This window comes from Diadema antillarum, unplaced genomic scaffold, assembly GCF_040938485.1.
Source record: "Diadema antillarum isolate AM-2024a unplaced genomic scaffold, OU_Dant_1.0 scf00000077, whole genome shotgun sequence".
Lineage (NCBI taxonomy): Eukaryota > Metazoa > Echinodermata > Echinoidea > Diadematoida > Diadematidae > Diadema > Diadema antillarum.
Window position 1 is genome coordinate 1,366,003 of NW_027270966.1, and position 17,280 is coordinate 1,383,282.

The 17,280-nt window shown below is 37.6% G+C and overlaps 1 protein-coding gene across 1 annotated transcript in view; it reads left to right on the top strand.

The window, feature by feature from the left end:
• The window catches only part of LOC139717593 (kelch-like protein 38), a 77,545-nt gene that overhangs the window by 616 nt on the left and 59,649 nt on the right, over positions 1-17,280 (top strand). The window lies entirely within an intron of this gene.

Here is a 17,280-nt window from a genome sequence, read left to right on the forward strand (position 1 = left end):
TTTGACTGGAAGACACTCCTCACATTCAAAAAGAAATTATCAAAATTGAGTTACTAATGGGTTTCATTACAAAGCTCCCTAAACCCTGCCACACTTGTAATCTAACGTTAGGCCCTATCTATGTGAAGATGGAGGTGTGGCACTTCAAGGTTAAATTCAAGGTAGATTTCTAAATATTAAGTAGACAAGATTCTAATTCAAGATACTCCATACCATGCCACCACATACGGTGGGTTGCTTAAGGTCAAGACAGTACTCGGTACAAGGCAATAATGCTAGATTAGTTGAAAGTCTTTGTAGTGATTGGAATCTATGCGTGATATTAGATGTAAATTCTATTTCTATTCATTTCTAATTTGAGTAAATAGTACAAATGTAGACCCCAATGTAGGTAGGCCTACTATTGACAGGCCTACGAGTGTGCGAGAATGATAGGCACCACAGACGGTCCATGTTTAGTGAGTGTGTGTTACACGTACAAGTGGAGAATGAGTTTCAAGTAAAATATCACAGAACTTCTGGAGCCTATATGATGTGAGTATGCCATGATTTGCTTGAATGATTGTTTTACATTGCGACTACACTAAAGCCCAAGGAAGGAAGCATTTCTTGTTCAGCAACAGCACAGCAACCATGTGGGACCAATGGCTTGTATAAGGCCCCTTCAAAGGAGTCCTACAGTAGGCATTGAGGATAAAGACAAAGTGCCTTGCCTAACCAAGGTAGGGGCACAACCACTGCAGCCAGGGGACTCAAACCAGGAGGGTCTGATTGATATTTTGTGGTCTTTCTGCTTTAATAGCCACGACAGCTTCTCTATAAATCACATTTTACCAGAGCTCTGACTCACTAGATCTATTATCAAACTCTAGCAAATTGAAAATGAAAACTGTATGAGATTCTCGCTGTCTGACACAAGACTAAATCTTTTAATTAGTGTAGGGATCAAGGTCCCATGATATATCAAAGTTGATGATTTCATTGTGCAGCAGGACTATCTGGCACCACTGAAGCACTAGTTTAATATCGAATAATAATAAAGAATAAGAATGTGTGGCATTTAAACTGTATTATTAGCCATGTTAGTCAGATATTAAGTTATTGGGTGAAGCAGGATCATGTGATTGTGAATCATTTGTTATTTTCTGCTGTGGCAGAACTTAGAGATGGGAATTTTTCTCTCATGGGGAATGTTTTCATTTCAGTCAATAGCAAATGATGCCATTGTAACACTCATTCATAAACTCTATGGAAAGCTAAAAGAAAAATTGAATTGAATACAAATATATCTTTGGATCAATTCCACGCTCTTACACCGTCATATTGATTGATGAATTTTTTAATCTACTTGTATAGTGGATTCGATCAATTTTGTATTGGAGACTAATATACAATTGTATAAAGTCCTAGAGTGCTAGAAAGGTTGTGATGTGTGTGAATTTGTGATCATTTACATTTGTATGCTTGTAGTAAAATATTCACAGTATGTGTGCGATGTGCAAAAGCAAAATACCTCAAATTTCTTGATGTGGTCCATGTAAAACTCCAGAATACATTCTGATGTGCTTGCAAGCACATTGAGTCTGTGTCTGTCCAGAGTGTTTGTGTACAAAGTGTACAAGTGTATGTTCCACAGATGACTTTTGCTTACATTGTAAGTGTCAAATTGGCTATTTATACTACATATTTGTACATCAATTTATACTTATTGTACAAACTTTATGTGAGTGGAGACATCCATGGAGGTGACTAGTTACTAGTTACACACGTATTCAACTGTGGCAACACTGAACTTGAATTGACAAATTTGATCTCCAGGGCCTTGTTTTAGCCAATGCGTGAAAGCATGTGTACATGTACAAAGTGTAAATCACCAACATGAATCTACTGTAGCAGAGCGTGGTTCAGCAGATGACATTAAACACTTGTAGGCCAAGCATTCTACACCTGCTAACACCAGCTGATTTCAGGTGTAAGGGATTATCCCTAAATGTTTTTGAGATCGCATGACAAGAGCACACTCAGCACTACATAGCACAAATGATATTAATAAAGCTTACATACTTGTAGTGTAGCCAAAAGATCTACAGGTACATAGTATGTTGTGTGTAGAAAATATTATAAACAATGTGTGATGTAAACTTACAGTTGTACACCATGTATTACATGTGCTATGGATACAATGTGTGTGCTGTACAATTTTTAGGTACTAGCCAGGTAGAAAAGTGCGTCTAAAATTATTTTTGTGTACAAAGGACACCTTGTACATTTGTACAATAGCCTTCTGCTCTTGATCATATCTCCCACTGAATATTTTGATGACAAGATATCAACATTCTGCCGTACGGCAATGATGGCAGAATTGATCTGATGAGGAGACACTTTGTCTTTGTAGTAGTATCTTTGAGTACTCTGTATATGAGTGCATGCTGGTTTGTTATTTGTTTATTATAGTGTAATCACATGACTATTTAAATGCAGCCAGGTGTGAAATAGTCGTGTGGTGAGCAGTGATGTCAAGTTAAGGAATACAGTTTCAGAATTTGACTGGCTGCCGCTGGATGGGTCTAGGATGAAATAATGTATTTGTCTCAAAGACCATACACGGTAATATAACAAATACTGCTTTGTCTAGAAAATGGTAGAAAATTTACTATGAATTTGAGAATTGATTTGGATATACAACTTGGTGCAATAAGGCACGATAAGGCAATATATATTTTTTTTTGTATTGTAAAGGTTTAGGTGTTATTTTTTCTTTTTTGAGTGAAGTTTTCAGTTATTTGCTAGTGGTCAATGGTTAGGCCAAGTAAAAAAAGAAAGCAGTTTCTCGTCCGGGTCTTTTGAGCAAGGCGATGAGGGAGGTCCTTACTATTTGATATCTTACTATTTTTTCGAGGATTGTCAAAATGAAAGTAATATGTGTTTCTCGTCCGGTAATTCTGAGAAAGGTAACGAGAGAGGGGTTTACTATTTTCTATATCCAATTTATGAAATGAAATATCACTCTGGTAGCTGTGTTATGAGAGACCAGGTCCCAAGTGTATGTCTTGCCTGCACTCTGTGCATTTTCAAACAAATAGATATATTATGTACCATACTTGAAACGAAACTTCATGCATGCAGAAATACATTTGCTTTTTCTTTCCACTACAGATGTCAAGGGAAAATGACCATCTTAATACTGGTATTTCTGATACCAGTGTACTTGCAATTCTGATGTATTGTGCTATTAATTGAAACAGGTATAAAACATGTCTTTCAACAAATGTACGACTGAAATTAATTCCATGATATTCAAAACACTGCTTTATTTATCATTTGTGTTTATGACTTTTTGAGTCCACACAGCTGGTATGTATAGTTCTTCACAGTACAATTGTAGCACATTCAACTGGAAACTAGCTTGTACAATTGCAGATGGATGTCAAAATGATACTGATGTGGCATTATAGCATTAAACATTTAAAGATGTTTCTTCATGTTCTAAAAAGACATTTGATAATCACTCATCATTTGGATGATGAATTATTGTATACCAAAACTACATAAATGTAGTAAAACATGTACCTGTGCAGGTAAGTCACATTCTCCCTTCATTTCTTCCATGGCCATCATTACAGTGATACCAAGAAGCAGCAGTGATATAAACAGCAAAATACAACGTGTAATGACAATTTCAGTTCACGCTCATCAAAAATGCTTATTACTTTTCAAAGTTTTGGCTATTAACATTCGTTTGTGGGTGTATTTTATTTGTTTGTTTTGTGTGTTTTTCCCTCGTGAAAGACGTAATGATTTCTTCGTATCGAACGTAAACTGCATGTTTACCGTAAATAAGCCATTCAGCTCAGCTCAGCTACGGCGCATTCGATTCATCGAACTTGCAGTAACCTCTTATAGGCAGGAGCACATGGCGCATTCCTTTAAACTTGAAAGTGAAGCCACGTGTTTGTACATCGGCGCTTCCACACACAGCGCGGCATTTTGCGATCATCGTTATAGCAGACTTTCCGATTCCAGTCAGGGGAAAAGGAATTGGAATACTTCGGAAAAGACTGATGTTTAAAATCTAATGAAATGAAAAAAGCCTGAAAACAACGCGTGATTATGTTTTCATAGTAAACGATAATTGGAAACACGGAACAGAGTACCGGTATCGCATCCGCTCACAAAGAAGCTCTCTTGAGAAGATGAAAGCATTCCACGTCCCCTGCTAGATAGTGTAAGCTTCCATAATCATCCCAGCAAGTTTTTTCAGGTACATACTTGCACTTGTACACGTTCACTGCGAGAAAGCAATCAATCAACGCTGAACATTGCGTAGTTTGGCATCTTTATCGTGCTGGTGACCAGCTCGATGCTTCGGCATGTGTCATAACGTTATGTTTAGAGCCTGTAGGCCTCATAAGTCGACGAGTTTAATTCAAAATAGCAAAAAGAGGGAGATTGAAAAAATACGAATTCTGGTGGAAAAATATGAATTTTGGAGCTGCTGAGTACTAATTTGTGCTTCCAAAGGTTGGCAGCTCTGGGCCCCGTTTTATGAAGAGTTAGAATTGATTATGAAGTCGATTTCAACTGTAAGTCTATGGCAGACTGTGTAGTAAGGAAAATTAAAATTGATTTATATCTTTTGATAAAACGGGGCCCTGGTATTAAAGCCGTTCGCTGTGCACACGTGCGCTTGAGATCGGTTCTCTCCATCACTGCACTCCACGATTTTTTTTCCAGCTCCAGAACGCGCGCATGCTATGCTGGCTGGCTGGTCTCCTCTATGACTAGTATGTGGTTACATCGCGCAATCAATCTAGCAGCACATGAAGCGGGCAACAGCACGAGAAAAATGTACAGAAGGTGCTCAACGTCCTGTCTACACCACGACGTACCGAGTGCGCTGTACATCACAGCCCAGGCCGCGCCCGCCCGCGCCCATCCAATTACAGTTCAACTGCTTTGTGGGTCATTCCTTCTTGCCGAGCTGGCAGTGTGAAATGCATGCGTTATTACATACGCACTACAGAAGCTACAGCTGTACTACAGCTATAAAGTAGAGGACGCAAGGCGTAATTAGAAATGAGACATCACGATTGGTAGGTGAATTGTCGATTTTTTTTTCGGCGGCCGAAAAAATAGTAAAATATCAAAAAAGTCGATGCGGCAACTGAAAATCGATGCGAGCGGGGAGCGGGCTGGGACGAGAATTATGAATTTCTTGGTATTTTCAGCGCCATTTTGAAAATAGTAAATAGTAAAAAAATCGACGCGGCGGCCAAAATCGATGCGCGCGAGGACGAGAAACTGGTTTCTTTTTTTACTTGGCCTTACATGTATTTCTCTATCGTGAGGTCAGTATCGAAACTACTGAACCAACTGATTGAACCAAGTACATTTTTGTTATGAGTATGAAATGTATTACTACAGTGTACGTAGATTGCACTGCGTAATGTAGTAGTTTTACTCCTTGTTGGAGCTGAACTTGATATTCATGCACTGTGGATTCGTTAGGAACACGAAAAAGACAGATAGGCCATTGCCTATTTGAAACCTATAACCACTGGTGTTATGGGACAACTACAGAGTAAGTACTGTACATTGCAGTCTATGAAATGTATTAAAACAAATTCTCTTTCTGAGTCATTGCCCATTCTGCTTTTGAATATGTGTACATTGTATGCACTATGTGCTCTACTGTGTACATAATGCATGGCTTAGATGGAGGGACAGGAAGATTTTCCCCCGCATGCACTTCTTGTGTTTTCAAACAATGTGCATTGGATTATGTGTATAATGAGATTCCACTGATGATATGCGTAAATTTCTATCTTTTAGGCGTAGCCGTAATGAACCCACAGTGAAATCCATCTCATTACAGATCAGACCAAGTACGTGAATAGCAAAAGCGGAGAGATAGAGATAGAGGGGGAGAGATGAGGAGGGTGGGGAATCCTCAATCAGTCAGTATGTCTGGGTAGGTAATGAGGTACGACTGACTGAACGACCCGCCCCCCCTCCCTACTCCCCAGGCCACGTCTGTGGCAGTCAGGGTGGATGGAGTGAAGTGGCCATCATAAATAATGATGGGGGATGGGAGGCAGGGAAGGGGGAGGGAGCTTTGACGTGTCCACCACGCTGTAGGCTTCTTTACCCATACCCCACCCTACCATTATCACTTGTCTAGCATTCCAGCATAGATGTACAATGTATGAAATTACAGTGTTTGTAGTTTGTGGCCTGTCAGTAAAATATGAACATGTAGGCCTATTCAATCATGTTAATACCAAACTTCAATCTTCTCATTTTGTTATTGAAAGCTATTGATTCAGATCATCAGACTTTGAGCAGTCCGTAGATTGATTTGTTCCGGTTTATTTCCTCAAACCTATCATAGAAACGGTAGGAAAATGCGTAAATTACTTTTAGGCAAAACCCCAGTTTGAACCCTCCCCTCCCCACCCCCCCCCCCCCTCTCCCGCCCCCCAAAAAGCCCACAAAATAGTAACAAAAGGATTTACAATTTAGACATTTAAAGCAGGTTTCTAGGGCTCATTACACCATTTATACAGGCATGAAAAAGAAATTGCCACATGAGAAAAACAGAAAAGAAAGATCTTATCTGTCTGACTGAAATTTTGACAAGAGCTACCTGTACCTTTGTTTATGAATCTGTGGATTTATTAAACTATTTTGTAGATTTTTTTTTGTATCTGTAGGCCTATATGAAAGTCATTAAATTTTCATTTTTTTTTGGGGGGGGGGGGGGAGGGGAGGAGGACTTCTGTTGTGTGAACGTTACTTTCCTTAGGGTAAAATTGTGATGGCTCACCTGCAATAATTTTTATGCCTCCGCACGAAGGGTGCCGGAGGCATTATTTACTGTTGCCATATTATCGAATGTTTGTACCAGGTTGTATTAAATTGCATCCAATAATGCACAGAACCTGTTCCATCTTGCACGAGCGGAATTTCTTTTTCCCGACCTCCATTTCCTCCCATTCTCCTGGTCTTTCATGTTCATGTGAGCTGTCAGCAAACAGCATCTCCTGCATGGATTCCTTGTGCAAATCTCAGGCCCGCCCCACCCCAGGGGCCCTTTGTCGTTGTCTCTCTGCCTGGCTGCCCCATCAGAACGAAAAAAGTGTGTGATTTCCCAAGTGTATTTGCCCTGCCCTAATATGGACATTGTTATGACCTATGGCTCAATGGAGATTGTACGACTGAAGCACAGAGGTAGGGAAAGATGAGAAAATAGTGTGCATAGTCACCGCAACATTGCTTGAAGGAAAGATCTTATCATGCCCTCTTGCATGTAAAGCTAGCACGGAATGATGAATTAACATGTTACAGACACAGGAATGAAGGGAGTTCATTCGGCCCTGGCTTGATGCTTTTGAACCATCAAAATACTGAGACCCTGTACGGGTAGTGGTACATACATTTTGTGCCTGCACTCATGGAATGTAAATTCCTTGAGGCCCAACGTAACAATTGAGTGCATTGCAAATTGGAGTATGTTGTACTTGACACGAAACCCAGTCTTACAATTTTGTATCATTGTGTTGTTGATATTATCTTCAAAACCCAACCAACCAACCAACCAACAAACCAATTTTTGTTGATATTTTGATAACACTATGGGAAATTTGTTGTACCACCTTCTGAAGAGCAATGAGGCTATAGACGCTCTTTTTGCCCTTGTCACTTGCAGTCCCTTGCTGGTCTTATAATGGATAAAGACTGCTCAACGTTTCAATGGAGATTACACTTGTAGATGACAGTATCAACATTGTCATAATGATAAAGTGATGAAAATATCAAAACAAACTCAGTTTTTAATACAACAGATCAACAAAACTTGCCAACAATTGTGATATCTATCAGAATCGATCAGTGAAATCAATAATTGCACCTTGTAGATTGACATACTCGTAACGGTGTAAATTGTACCGCATATAAGGGATTGTATGCGAGCAAGGTACCAAAACAGCATTGTTAAACGAGGCGAATGTTTTATTTGCAAAGCACTCTGCCAAGAGCATGCCTCAGTTATCACAATGCAAAATACTTCTGCAAAATCAGAACAGGAGAAAAGTGTAAAAACCATCTATAGGTACTAATTCTGCTTACAGTACTCATAAGTTTGATAGTATTGCCTTTGCTGTTCAGAGTGCTCAGGTTCCTATCACAGTACAGTGTATGTATCCTCTCGACCCAGCTTCATTGTCAGAGATGTTGTTGCAGTATAGTTATTATTTTCCTGTTGTGTTTACGTGCCTTTTATTTGTCAACAATCGCGATACATCAAAGACGGCCCCCCAGGTGACCCCAGCAGAATGGAGTGACGTGCGTGGGTGGCACAAAGCAGTTCAACCAAGCGACTAGAAATGAATTGCTTTTCAGATCAGAGAAGACAAAAAAACCTCCTACAGGAGATGCCGATGTGTACTGCACCACCACCCATATTTTTCAGGTTTATGTGATAGAAACAGAATTTATGTACATTGTAGCTCAACTTTACGAGTAGAAGCCGTTCCTGTGTGGACTGTTCAACCATGGTGACTGCCAATGAATCAAGACTTCAATCACAAATCTGTTGTTCATCACATCATGAGGTGAACTACTTCAGGTGTGACTGTGTCAAGATATTATTCATCTGGTTGATTTCACTTGTAATATTTGTCCTAATTTTAGTTTGGTTTTGTTTGACTTTAATTCCATGAAGTGGACAAACACTTGAAATCTTGCACAAATATGTGACAAGAATAACTCGGGGGAAAAAATGAAATATAGCTTCTTTGTTATTGGAAAGAAATGATATAAAAAAGAAAACTGGCCCTTCTGTCAATTGGGGAGGGAAAAGTAGATCATTGTGCAGGGCCTCTTTGTCTAACAGTGAACAAACTGATGCATGGACTTGATATTGTGATCTGCTTTCAAACAATTACTTGCATACAATTCAAAGCGTGTGTGGAAGGATATGACCTACATTGTATCTGATGAATGAACACACCCCAAGCCACAAAGTTGAGGCATTGTTTTCCAATAATGTGGATGTTTATAGTTTGATATCATAGTTCATGGTTGATATGTGGTTTCTGCGGTAAACTTTAGGACAGGAAAGTGGATGAAGATGAAGTTAAGGTGACTTGCTTTGATCAAAGGCATATTCTGTTGAGACACTTTTGGATTATAATGGTTTTAAAAGCAGTGCACTCTGATGCTTACAGAAACTCTGTTTTTAAAAATCACCTTTTTAATTTTCAAGTACACTGTGTATTACAGTATATTTGATGTGATTTTAAACTTTATATAGCAGATATATACTCAAAGTGATTCTAATTGAAGAGTGTCTTTAATGTTTCAATGAATCAGGCAACAGATAATTCTTTTACAAGAAACATGTCTACATTACCCTATTTCTCCTCGTTATGCATCTGGTGGTGGAATGTGTAATGACCCACAACATTTCTCAATTGGTCACTAATACATTGTAGTTTTGATGGTGGTGGAGGCATACATGTATTTTGAGACAGTGGGATTGCTGAACATTCTTTGCTGCACTTGAATTCACTAATGTTCAAGTGTGATTATTCTTTATAAATTCTTGATAATGTACATTTGTATAAACTGGTCGAATACAAAAAGCAGTTACACACTCACACACACAGACAAACACACACACACAAATGCTAGAATGTAAAAATAATCATTGAATGGCTATGATGTACTCCATTAAAACACCAATGGCAATACTGTTGATAGAAGTACAGCTGTAAAAGAGTTTCTTGATAATATAATATAGTTATTTTATAAATGTGTTTAAACTGTGAAAACTGTTGAAAGCATTTTCTTGTTTTCACAAAGGAAAGTAGAAAATATTTTATAATGTTACAAGTGTATTATCTATATTTGCCATATTTTCAAATACTGTATTTGATATCTCAAATTGCTTTCCCAAAACACCCTGTAGGCTTCTAGCAAGTTATGGTTTACATGTATCAATACAAACTCCATTATAGGTATCTACAGTATTGCTCCATCTCCATCATGTGAGATGCATGTACAACGTGTACCACTACATTGTTTGCCTGTGTGGTGTTTGTGTCTTTTTGTTGCAACCCTACGTTGTACATATTACCTTACAGTAGTACTGGTAGTCCCTGTCTGGAAGCCCACAATCAATACTGCTGAATCTAGTCATGGCATGGTGCACATGAAAGCAGTCACATTACCAGCCCTCTCCTTTTATCCAGCTGGGGTACATTGTACACAAGATTGGACTTCAGCCAATGAAGGGGGGGGGGGGGGGGGGGGGGGTGGGGGTGTGCCGTGAGGAGGGGGTAGGGGATGATGGAATACTTGGTACCTTCTTGTGTGGAGTGTCTACTGGAAAAAAGTCTGGGGTAGGGACATTGTGTCTCATTCCTGATCCAGGGATCTAAACTAAAGAGGATTAGGCACTTGGTACTTGCAAATTGCATTATTATATTCTTCATGTTATACTTGAGCCACAGAGTACATTCAAGGGATTACATTGTACATGCTAGGACTTTGCACTATGTTTTGTACTCTCAGCTTTGCCCCACAGGTACATTGTACTTGTATTATCTTTCTTAGATAGTGGATTACGATTATTGTGCTACGTACTTCAAAGTAGGAAGATGTACCGGTACAATGTTGTACAAAGAATGCAGTGTAGATAGGAATGGCTATATAGTGCGTGTGTATGTGTGTTAAATATTTATAGTACAGAGGAAGAGAAAGATGTATATTGTTACCACTGCAGGTCTGTGTCCAGTTTATGTTTAGATTATGAAGATTGATAAATAGTACAAAATGATTATGTATTCCCTTGGAATGAGAAGTACATTGTAGGTAGAAAGGAGAGACAAATGAGAAGATGGTGTTTTGAAAAGTTTTGATTTATGGAATGAATCTTTCACAATGAGAAGGAAAACAAACTATTGATGCATTGTTCAAAAGATGTGGGCTTGTTTTTTTTTTTTCATGCATAGAGGAAGTGACTGATTGATAGCTATCATAAAAAAAAAAATGTTAGATTTACTATGAGAGCACACTTGACTGAGTGGAAAGATTTTAGGAGGACTATGATAAAGGTCACAGCAAAACTTATGATAAGCTCAAAGTTCTTTCCTGGAACTTGTAGGCCCTTATGTTCTTCCAAGGATTGAAGAAATGTTGAGCAAATCTTTCTCAAAGTTTGTATGTACGTAGATTCTGTTTACTGCTGAGAATGTTAAAATTAGTGACCGTCCTTGCGTCATTCCCAGGCGTAAAGCTGACCACCGCTCCTTGAGCATGTTTTGTATGCTTGCATGTCAGTGGTGATGTTGTTGCCATGGTGACGATGCAGTGGATGCTGAATAGAACCAGCAGGCCGTGAAGACGGATCGAGCGTACTTGCTCTAGTGAGGATTATCATCAATCTTTTCATTTCCCAGTGGGATTTGCCCGTGAGAATGTGGCCATCTAAAGGTTAAAGGTTTAGTGGTAATACACATAACCTACCCTGATATTCAAGAAGGGACTTCACTCAACTTTGGATGATGGACAATCAATCCATTGCCCACTGTAACTCACTCAGAATCTTGTAGGGAACAAGTAAACTCAAATTATCACGTCCCATAAGCCACTTTTTTTTTCTCAAGATTATTTTTCCTGAGTTTATTGTTTGTATTTGAACAGATTTTTTAATTATTTTTTTTTGTGTGAGTCTTTTGTTGTTTGTTTGATAACTTTTTGGCTTCAGTTGAAGAATTTTCTGAAGCCTCAAAATTGCTGAATTTTAATGGATTTTTAGATAGATACACTGTAACATACTTCCAAAAAAGTAACTTGTCAAATTGGCAAACTTTAGTGAAACAATTGAACATATGTTCACCAATGTAAGTTATGCAGTGAAATTTAGAGGTGACCATTTGATATTTAACTGGAACCTGAAGGGTCAAATATATCCAGAAGAGTCATGTCAATTGACATGACATTGACATATTCATCTTCGAAGCATTGATGCTTGATGAATATGATGAATGCCTCAGAGTCTCTTTCAACTCGTGAGTGACATGTCTTTGTATAGTGACTGTTGCAAACAGATATTATTTTCAAATCTATTCAGTTTCTACAAGCTGTATGATACATTTCTTTTAAAACATAAATGTCATCAATGTTGAATGACGATGTCATGACCTAATGGCTAGTGATGAGAAAAAAAGTGATATTAGTATACACCGTTGTACAATGTACATTATGGAGTATACAGACCTGGAGATGTGTCTTCAGTGTTAAAATCAACAGGATGTAATGATCTGAGCCAATGTTATTTCGAGGTTGAAAGAAAGGATTGAAGATACACAGACATGTACATTAAATGCCCACACTCACATCAACTATTGTGTGCATTGCATTGTATCTGCTAGACCGCAATGAAATGATACAATTAATACAAGGCCACTACAAGTAGTAGTGGGTAGCTGTACTACCTACCCCTGGATGGGCTGGTACCGATATTGTGCGGGTGAAATGGTTTAATTGATTCGACAAGGAGACAGTGCCGCGTGTTTTCCCAGCATGTCTGGCCTTAATGAGAACCCTCGCAAGCTGCAATCAATACCAGCGATAACTCCCTTCACAGCAGGTGTCTTGAGCAATTTGCGAGTGGTTTGACGAGGAAAGCAGATTGCTTATTATTTTCTTTTTCTACTTTGTTAAAATCCTATGAGCAAGAACTCTTTTTTTTTAAAGGCCAGATCAGAAGTGTCAAGAACAAATTGCAAAACTTATAACAGCTGATATCACCCCACAACAATCTGATTTCTTTTTTTGTTGTGAATTATAGAAATCTGAAAACTTTTATTAAATAAAAGTTGCCAGTTTAATGAAAACTGGATCCTAGTTGCTAAGATATTTCATATCTCAAGTGGTTTTGAGTTCACCTAAAAAAAGAAAGTTGTAAAGAAAGAAAGAAAGAAAATTTTCCCTTTATTCTTCAACACAGAATGTACCCTGATCCTATAAATACTCATCAAAAAGCCGGGTGTCTGATTTCAGATCAAACTGTATTTCAGTTTGGTTTAAGGGATCATATAGTTCTGGTTGAGACCTACAATGTAACTTCAGTTTTCTTACATTTTTGGTGAGATAATGAGAAACCTCTTATGGAATATGAAAGAGCCTGTAATTCCAAGAGGAATTCAAAGTTTATTTGATGAAAATCGGTTCTGAAATGGCTGAGATACCCCAAAACAGAGCGATCCGAATAAAATGTGGGACCCACATACTTTGCTTTTGGATGTCTCAGCCATTCCAAAACCGAATTTCATCAAATAAACTTTGAATTCCTCATAGAATGGTATGCTCTGTACTATTCATAAGTAGTTTCTTGGTACCAGGTATGTCACAAATATTTAAAAGCCCAATTTTCATCTCAACTAATACTGTACCATCCTTCTAAAACCCATTGACTCTGATTGCCCGATGGGTCATGTACAATGTCTCTGGATATGTTAGAACCTTGATGGCATTTTTTTTTTGAGGGAGTAAGATTGTTTCTTGGCACCCCTTCCCTTGAATAAGTAAATGGACATTTGTTTGTTTGCTTGTTTCTTCAGATGGATATTTAAAAAGATAAAAACCAACAACCTATTAATGCATCAGTATATGAAAGATGCTCTGGCTGACACTACATGATATGATCTGCTTTGGAAAAAGTGAGCTTTTTGCTTTCTTGATTTTAGTAGATTTTAAATGATTATTTGCAACCCAGTAAGATGCCTGTCTTTACTTTTTTTTTTTAGTATGTATGCATGCATTTGATATCAGGATATCATATTTTTCCATAAAATCATCAACCGCATGTTTTCATTTAGAGACATTGACCTGTACCAAGGCTGGTTATTTTTATCAGGAAGGAATTGATGAGCTTGCCTGGGATTATTTGTATGTTTTCATTTCTCTGTGGGGTACCCATTTGAGATGGTTTTAACCCTATTAAGCCCAAGCTATTTTGACCCCTCGCAGGCCCAAGGGGGGGCACATTGTGCCCCCCCTATATAACTTTTTTATTATTTGATGTATCATCGTCATATTTGGCACGTGGGTAGAGTAACTCATACTCTACATGACCGTACATTTGAATTTTCACAAGGTCACCCATGGAGGGCGCTATTTACCAAAATATAAAGAAATACATAGGAAATATGCTAAAAACATGATTTTTCTGTATAATTTCTTTATCCCCATTATATATGTCTTATTATAGACCAATCATTTTCATATTTGCCACAAATGATAAGCAAGTGGAATTTCATTATTTGTTATGGTTGAAATTTCTCAAGGTCACCACATGGGGGCGCTATTCATATCAACATAGTGATACATTATGAGACCTGAGATGAAATGTATGCGATGAGTACATGTATAGTTATGACATTTCATATTTGCATAATACTGGAATTTTGAGATTTGCAAATTGATAATATGATAAACTAATGATATCAGAGGCATAACTTGGGTGAAGGAATCAAAATAACTCAAAATATAAGGGCAATCTTTAGAAAATATCATTGTTTTCAATTATCTCTATTATATCTATTGTTTATGCCTTTGTCAAATAAAAACAAAGGAAATAATAAGAAAAACTTTCCAGGACCATAATTACTTCGAATTTTGCTCCTTCAACAAATTTCAGCCAAGAAACACCCATTTCATACACTGTAATGCTGTTAAATGAAATGGGAACAGAAAAAAGATGCAAAATCTGACTGACATGGTTGTCAGTTTATGGTTGCCATGGCAACCAGCAACATCAAATATAGCTAAATTATATATCAAAATGTTCGTAATAAGATTTTAGGAAAAGTCACCATATTTGGTTGAAATCGAATAAAGGGCGAAGGAGTGGCAAACGAAAATCTGGTAGGGGGGGCACAATGTGCCCCCCCTTGGGCTTTATAGGGTTAATACTTTGTATCCTTGTGAGAGATTAACAAATGCAATTTTTTATTATTTATTTTTTGTTACCATCCATTTATCATTCTGGACATTTATTAGGAGTGTTTTCCGAGAGACTTGAATATGAAGACGCTGCCATTTTTTTTTTGTAGCATGTTAAATGTCCTTTTGATGTGATGTCCTGCAGTAGAAATCCAGGCAGATTTGTGCTGTACCTGCCCCTCCCCACCCACCCCCCCCCCCCCCCATGCGAACCAGCGAGATGGATTGAGCCAGGGCCGATTTCTGAGAAGAGGAGGATTTGAGCGTCTCTTTAAATGATGAATGGGATATGATGCATCGTTGAACATGTAATCAAATTAATTCTACCCAAACCCCTGTACGGCATCGCCGTTCACACAACACCGCAAATGCCACGCTAATTGCAAAGATATGCTGTACAATATTCACTTGATATTTTGATGAATATTGAAGCTTGTTCATTGTACTTCAAGACAGAAATATTGCAATAGTTGAACATACAAGTGTATATAAATTCAACGATAATGTCATCTACGCTGTAGATAATTCATAAATTACAGATCTATGTAAGGCACTCTAGTCACAACACTTATCTATTTCATTGTATCAGTTTGCAGTTGCTGTTTTTTTCTTGTTAGCACAGGTATTTAAATTTGCATTGTTATTTTTTGTTTGTTTATTCATAATTATACATAAGAAAAAAACAACAAAGAAAACGTAATAGCAATAAAACATATTGAACATGCCTGCTTGCTTTTGGCAGTCAAAACTCATTCTGGAATGAGTGTGATATAGTAATAAATAGGGAATGTATCCTGATGTCATGAAATATATATACAAATATATTTTTCTTTATTGGCCCACAGATAGAGCACTGCCTGATTTAAATGAAAAATGATTGATGTCGTAGGCTGACATAAGATTCCAAATTATTGTCTTAATATTGTATTCACTCTCAAATATGGTCACTCTGAGGAACAGTAAATCAGGATGAATAAACTGAGGAAACTATGCATCTCTTTTCCATTTAATCAGAATATTTCTTTTTTGTTTCTGTTGTAGGCCTACATTGAAATTTGAGAATGCCCTGGACTTCATCTAGAATTTTTCCCCTGTCTTCTGTTTTTGTTTTGCATTTATACTTTGAAATGTATATAATATATGCATTCCGGGAATAGTTGTGAACACTCGTAACTCTCCTGTACAGCCATTGCACAGTGATGTATTCAAAGAATGTATCACATTTCAGCTAGGTTTCAGCAGCAGCAGTATAATGTAAACAATGGTTTACAGAAAGAGGAGGAGGAAGAGGAGGAACATGGATAAAAAGGAGGAGGAGGAGGAGGAGGAGGAGTTCTGAATGTTTGGCATCCCACAGTCTTGAGTCATGCACAGTTCTTTTTAGTAGATTGTATACTTCATTCCTGGAGTCATGTGACCCTTATGCTTGCCATTTTCTTTCTTTATTTTTTTTACCCTCTTAAAGGGACTGTACAGTACTGGTTGCGGTGGGGATTCATGTTTTGAACATTCCTAGAAAGTGAGATAATGAGAAACCTCTTATGAAATATGAAAGAGCATGTAATTTTAAGAAGGATTCAACGTTTATTTGATGAAAATTGGTTTTCAAATGGCTGAGATATCCAAAAAAGTGATAATAATAAAAGGCGACGGGCCACGCCTTTTATTAGAATCTCTTTGTCTTACCTTGTTTTTGGATATCTCAGCCATTTCAAAACCGATTTTCATCAAATAAACTTTTGATACCCCTTAGAATTGCATGCTCTTTGACATCTCATAGAGTGGTTTCTGAATATCTCACAAAACGTTATTAAAAGCTAAATCCTCACCTCAACCAGAACTGTACACACCCTTTCAGATGGCATACATGTAGATATTGTTCAACGAAATAAAAAGTAAAAGTCAGAATATTCAGATTTAAGGGAAATTTGAGTCAACTTTTCAGTCACAGTATCAACAGTCAACAAAACAGCACTTTTGTACATGAAGTACATGTAATTGATGCACCACCAACAATGCATATTCTCAGATGTGTGGAGTTGTGCAGCAAAAAGAGTTTTGCATGAAGACTATCAAGACCTAATAGAGCAAGCCTCTCTTTCTTTTGCAAGTAGACGGAGAGCTCTTTTAGATTGGCAAAGAACTTGTTTGTAAAAATGTTTATTAAACAAGAACATGTTTTATCCTTACAAAATACATGCACTTGTTATTTACTAATCGATGAATGATTTGAATCTCACTCATGATAATACTAATTAACAATGGAAA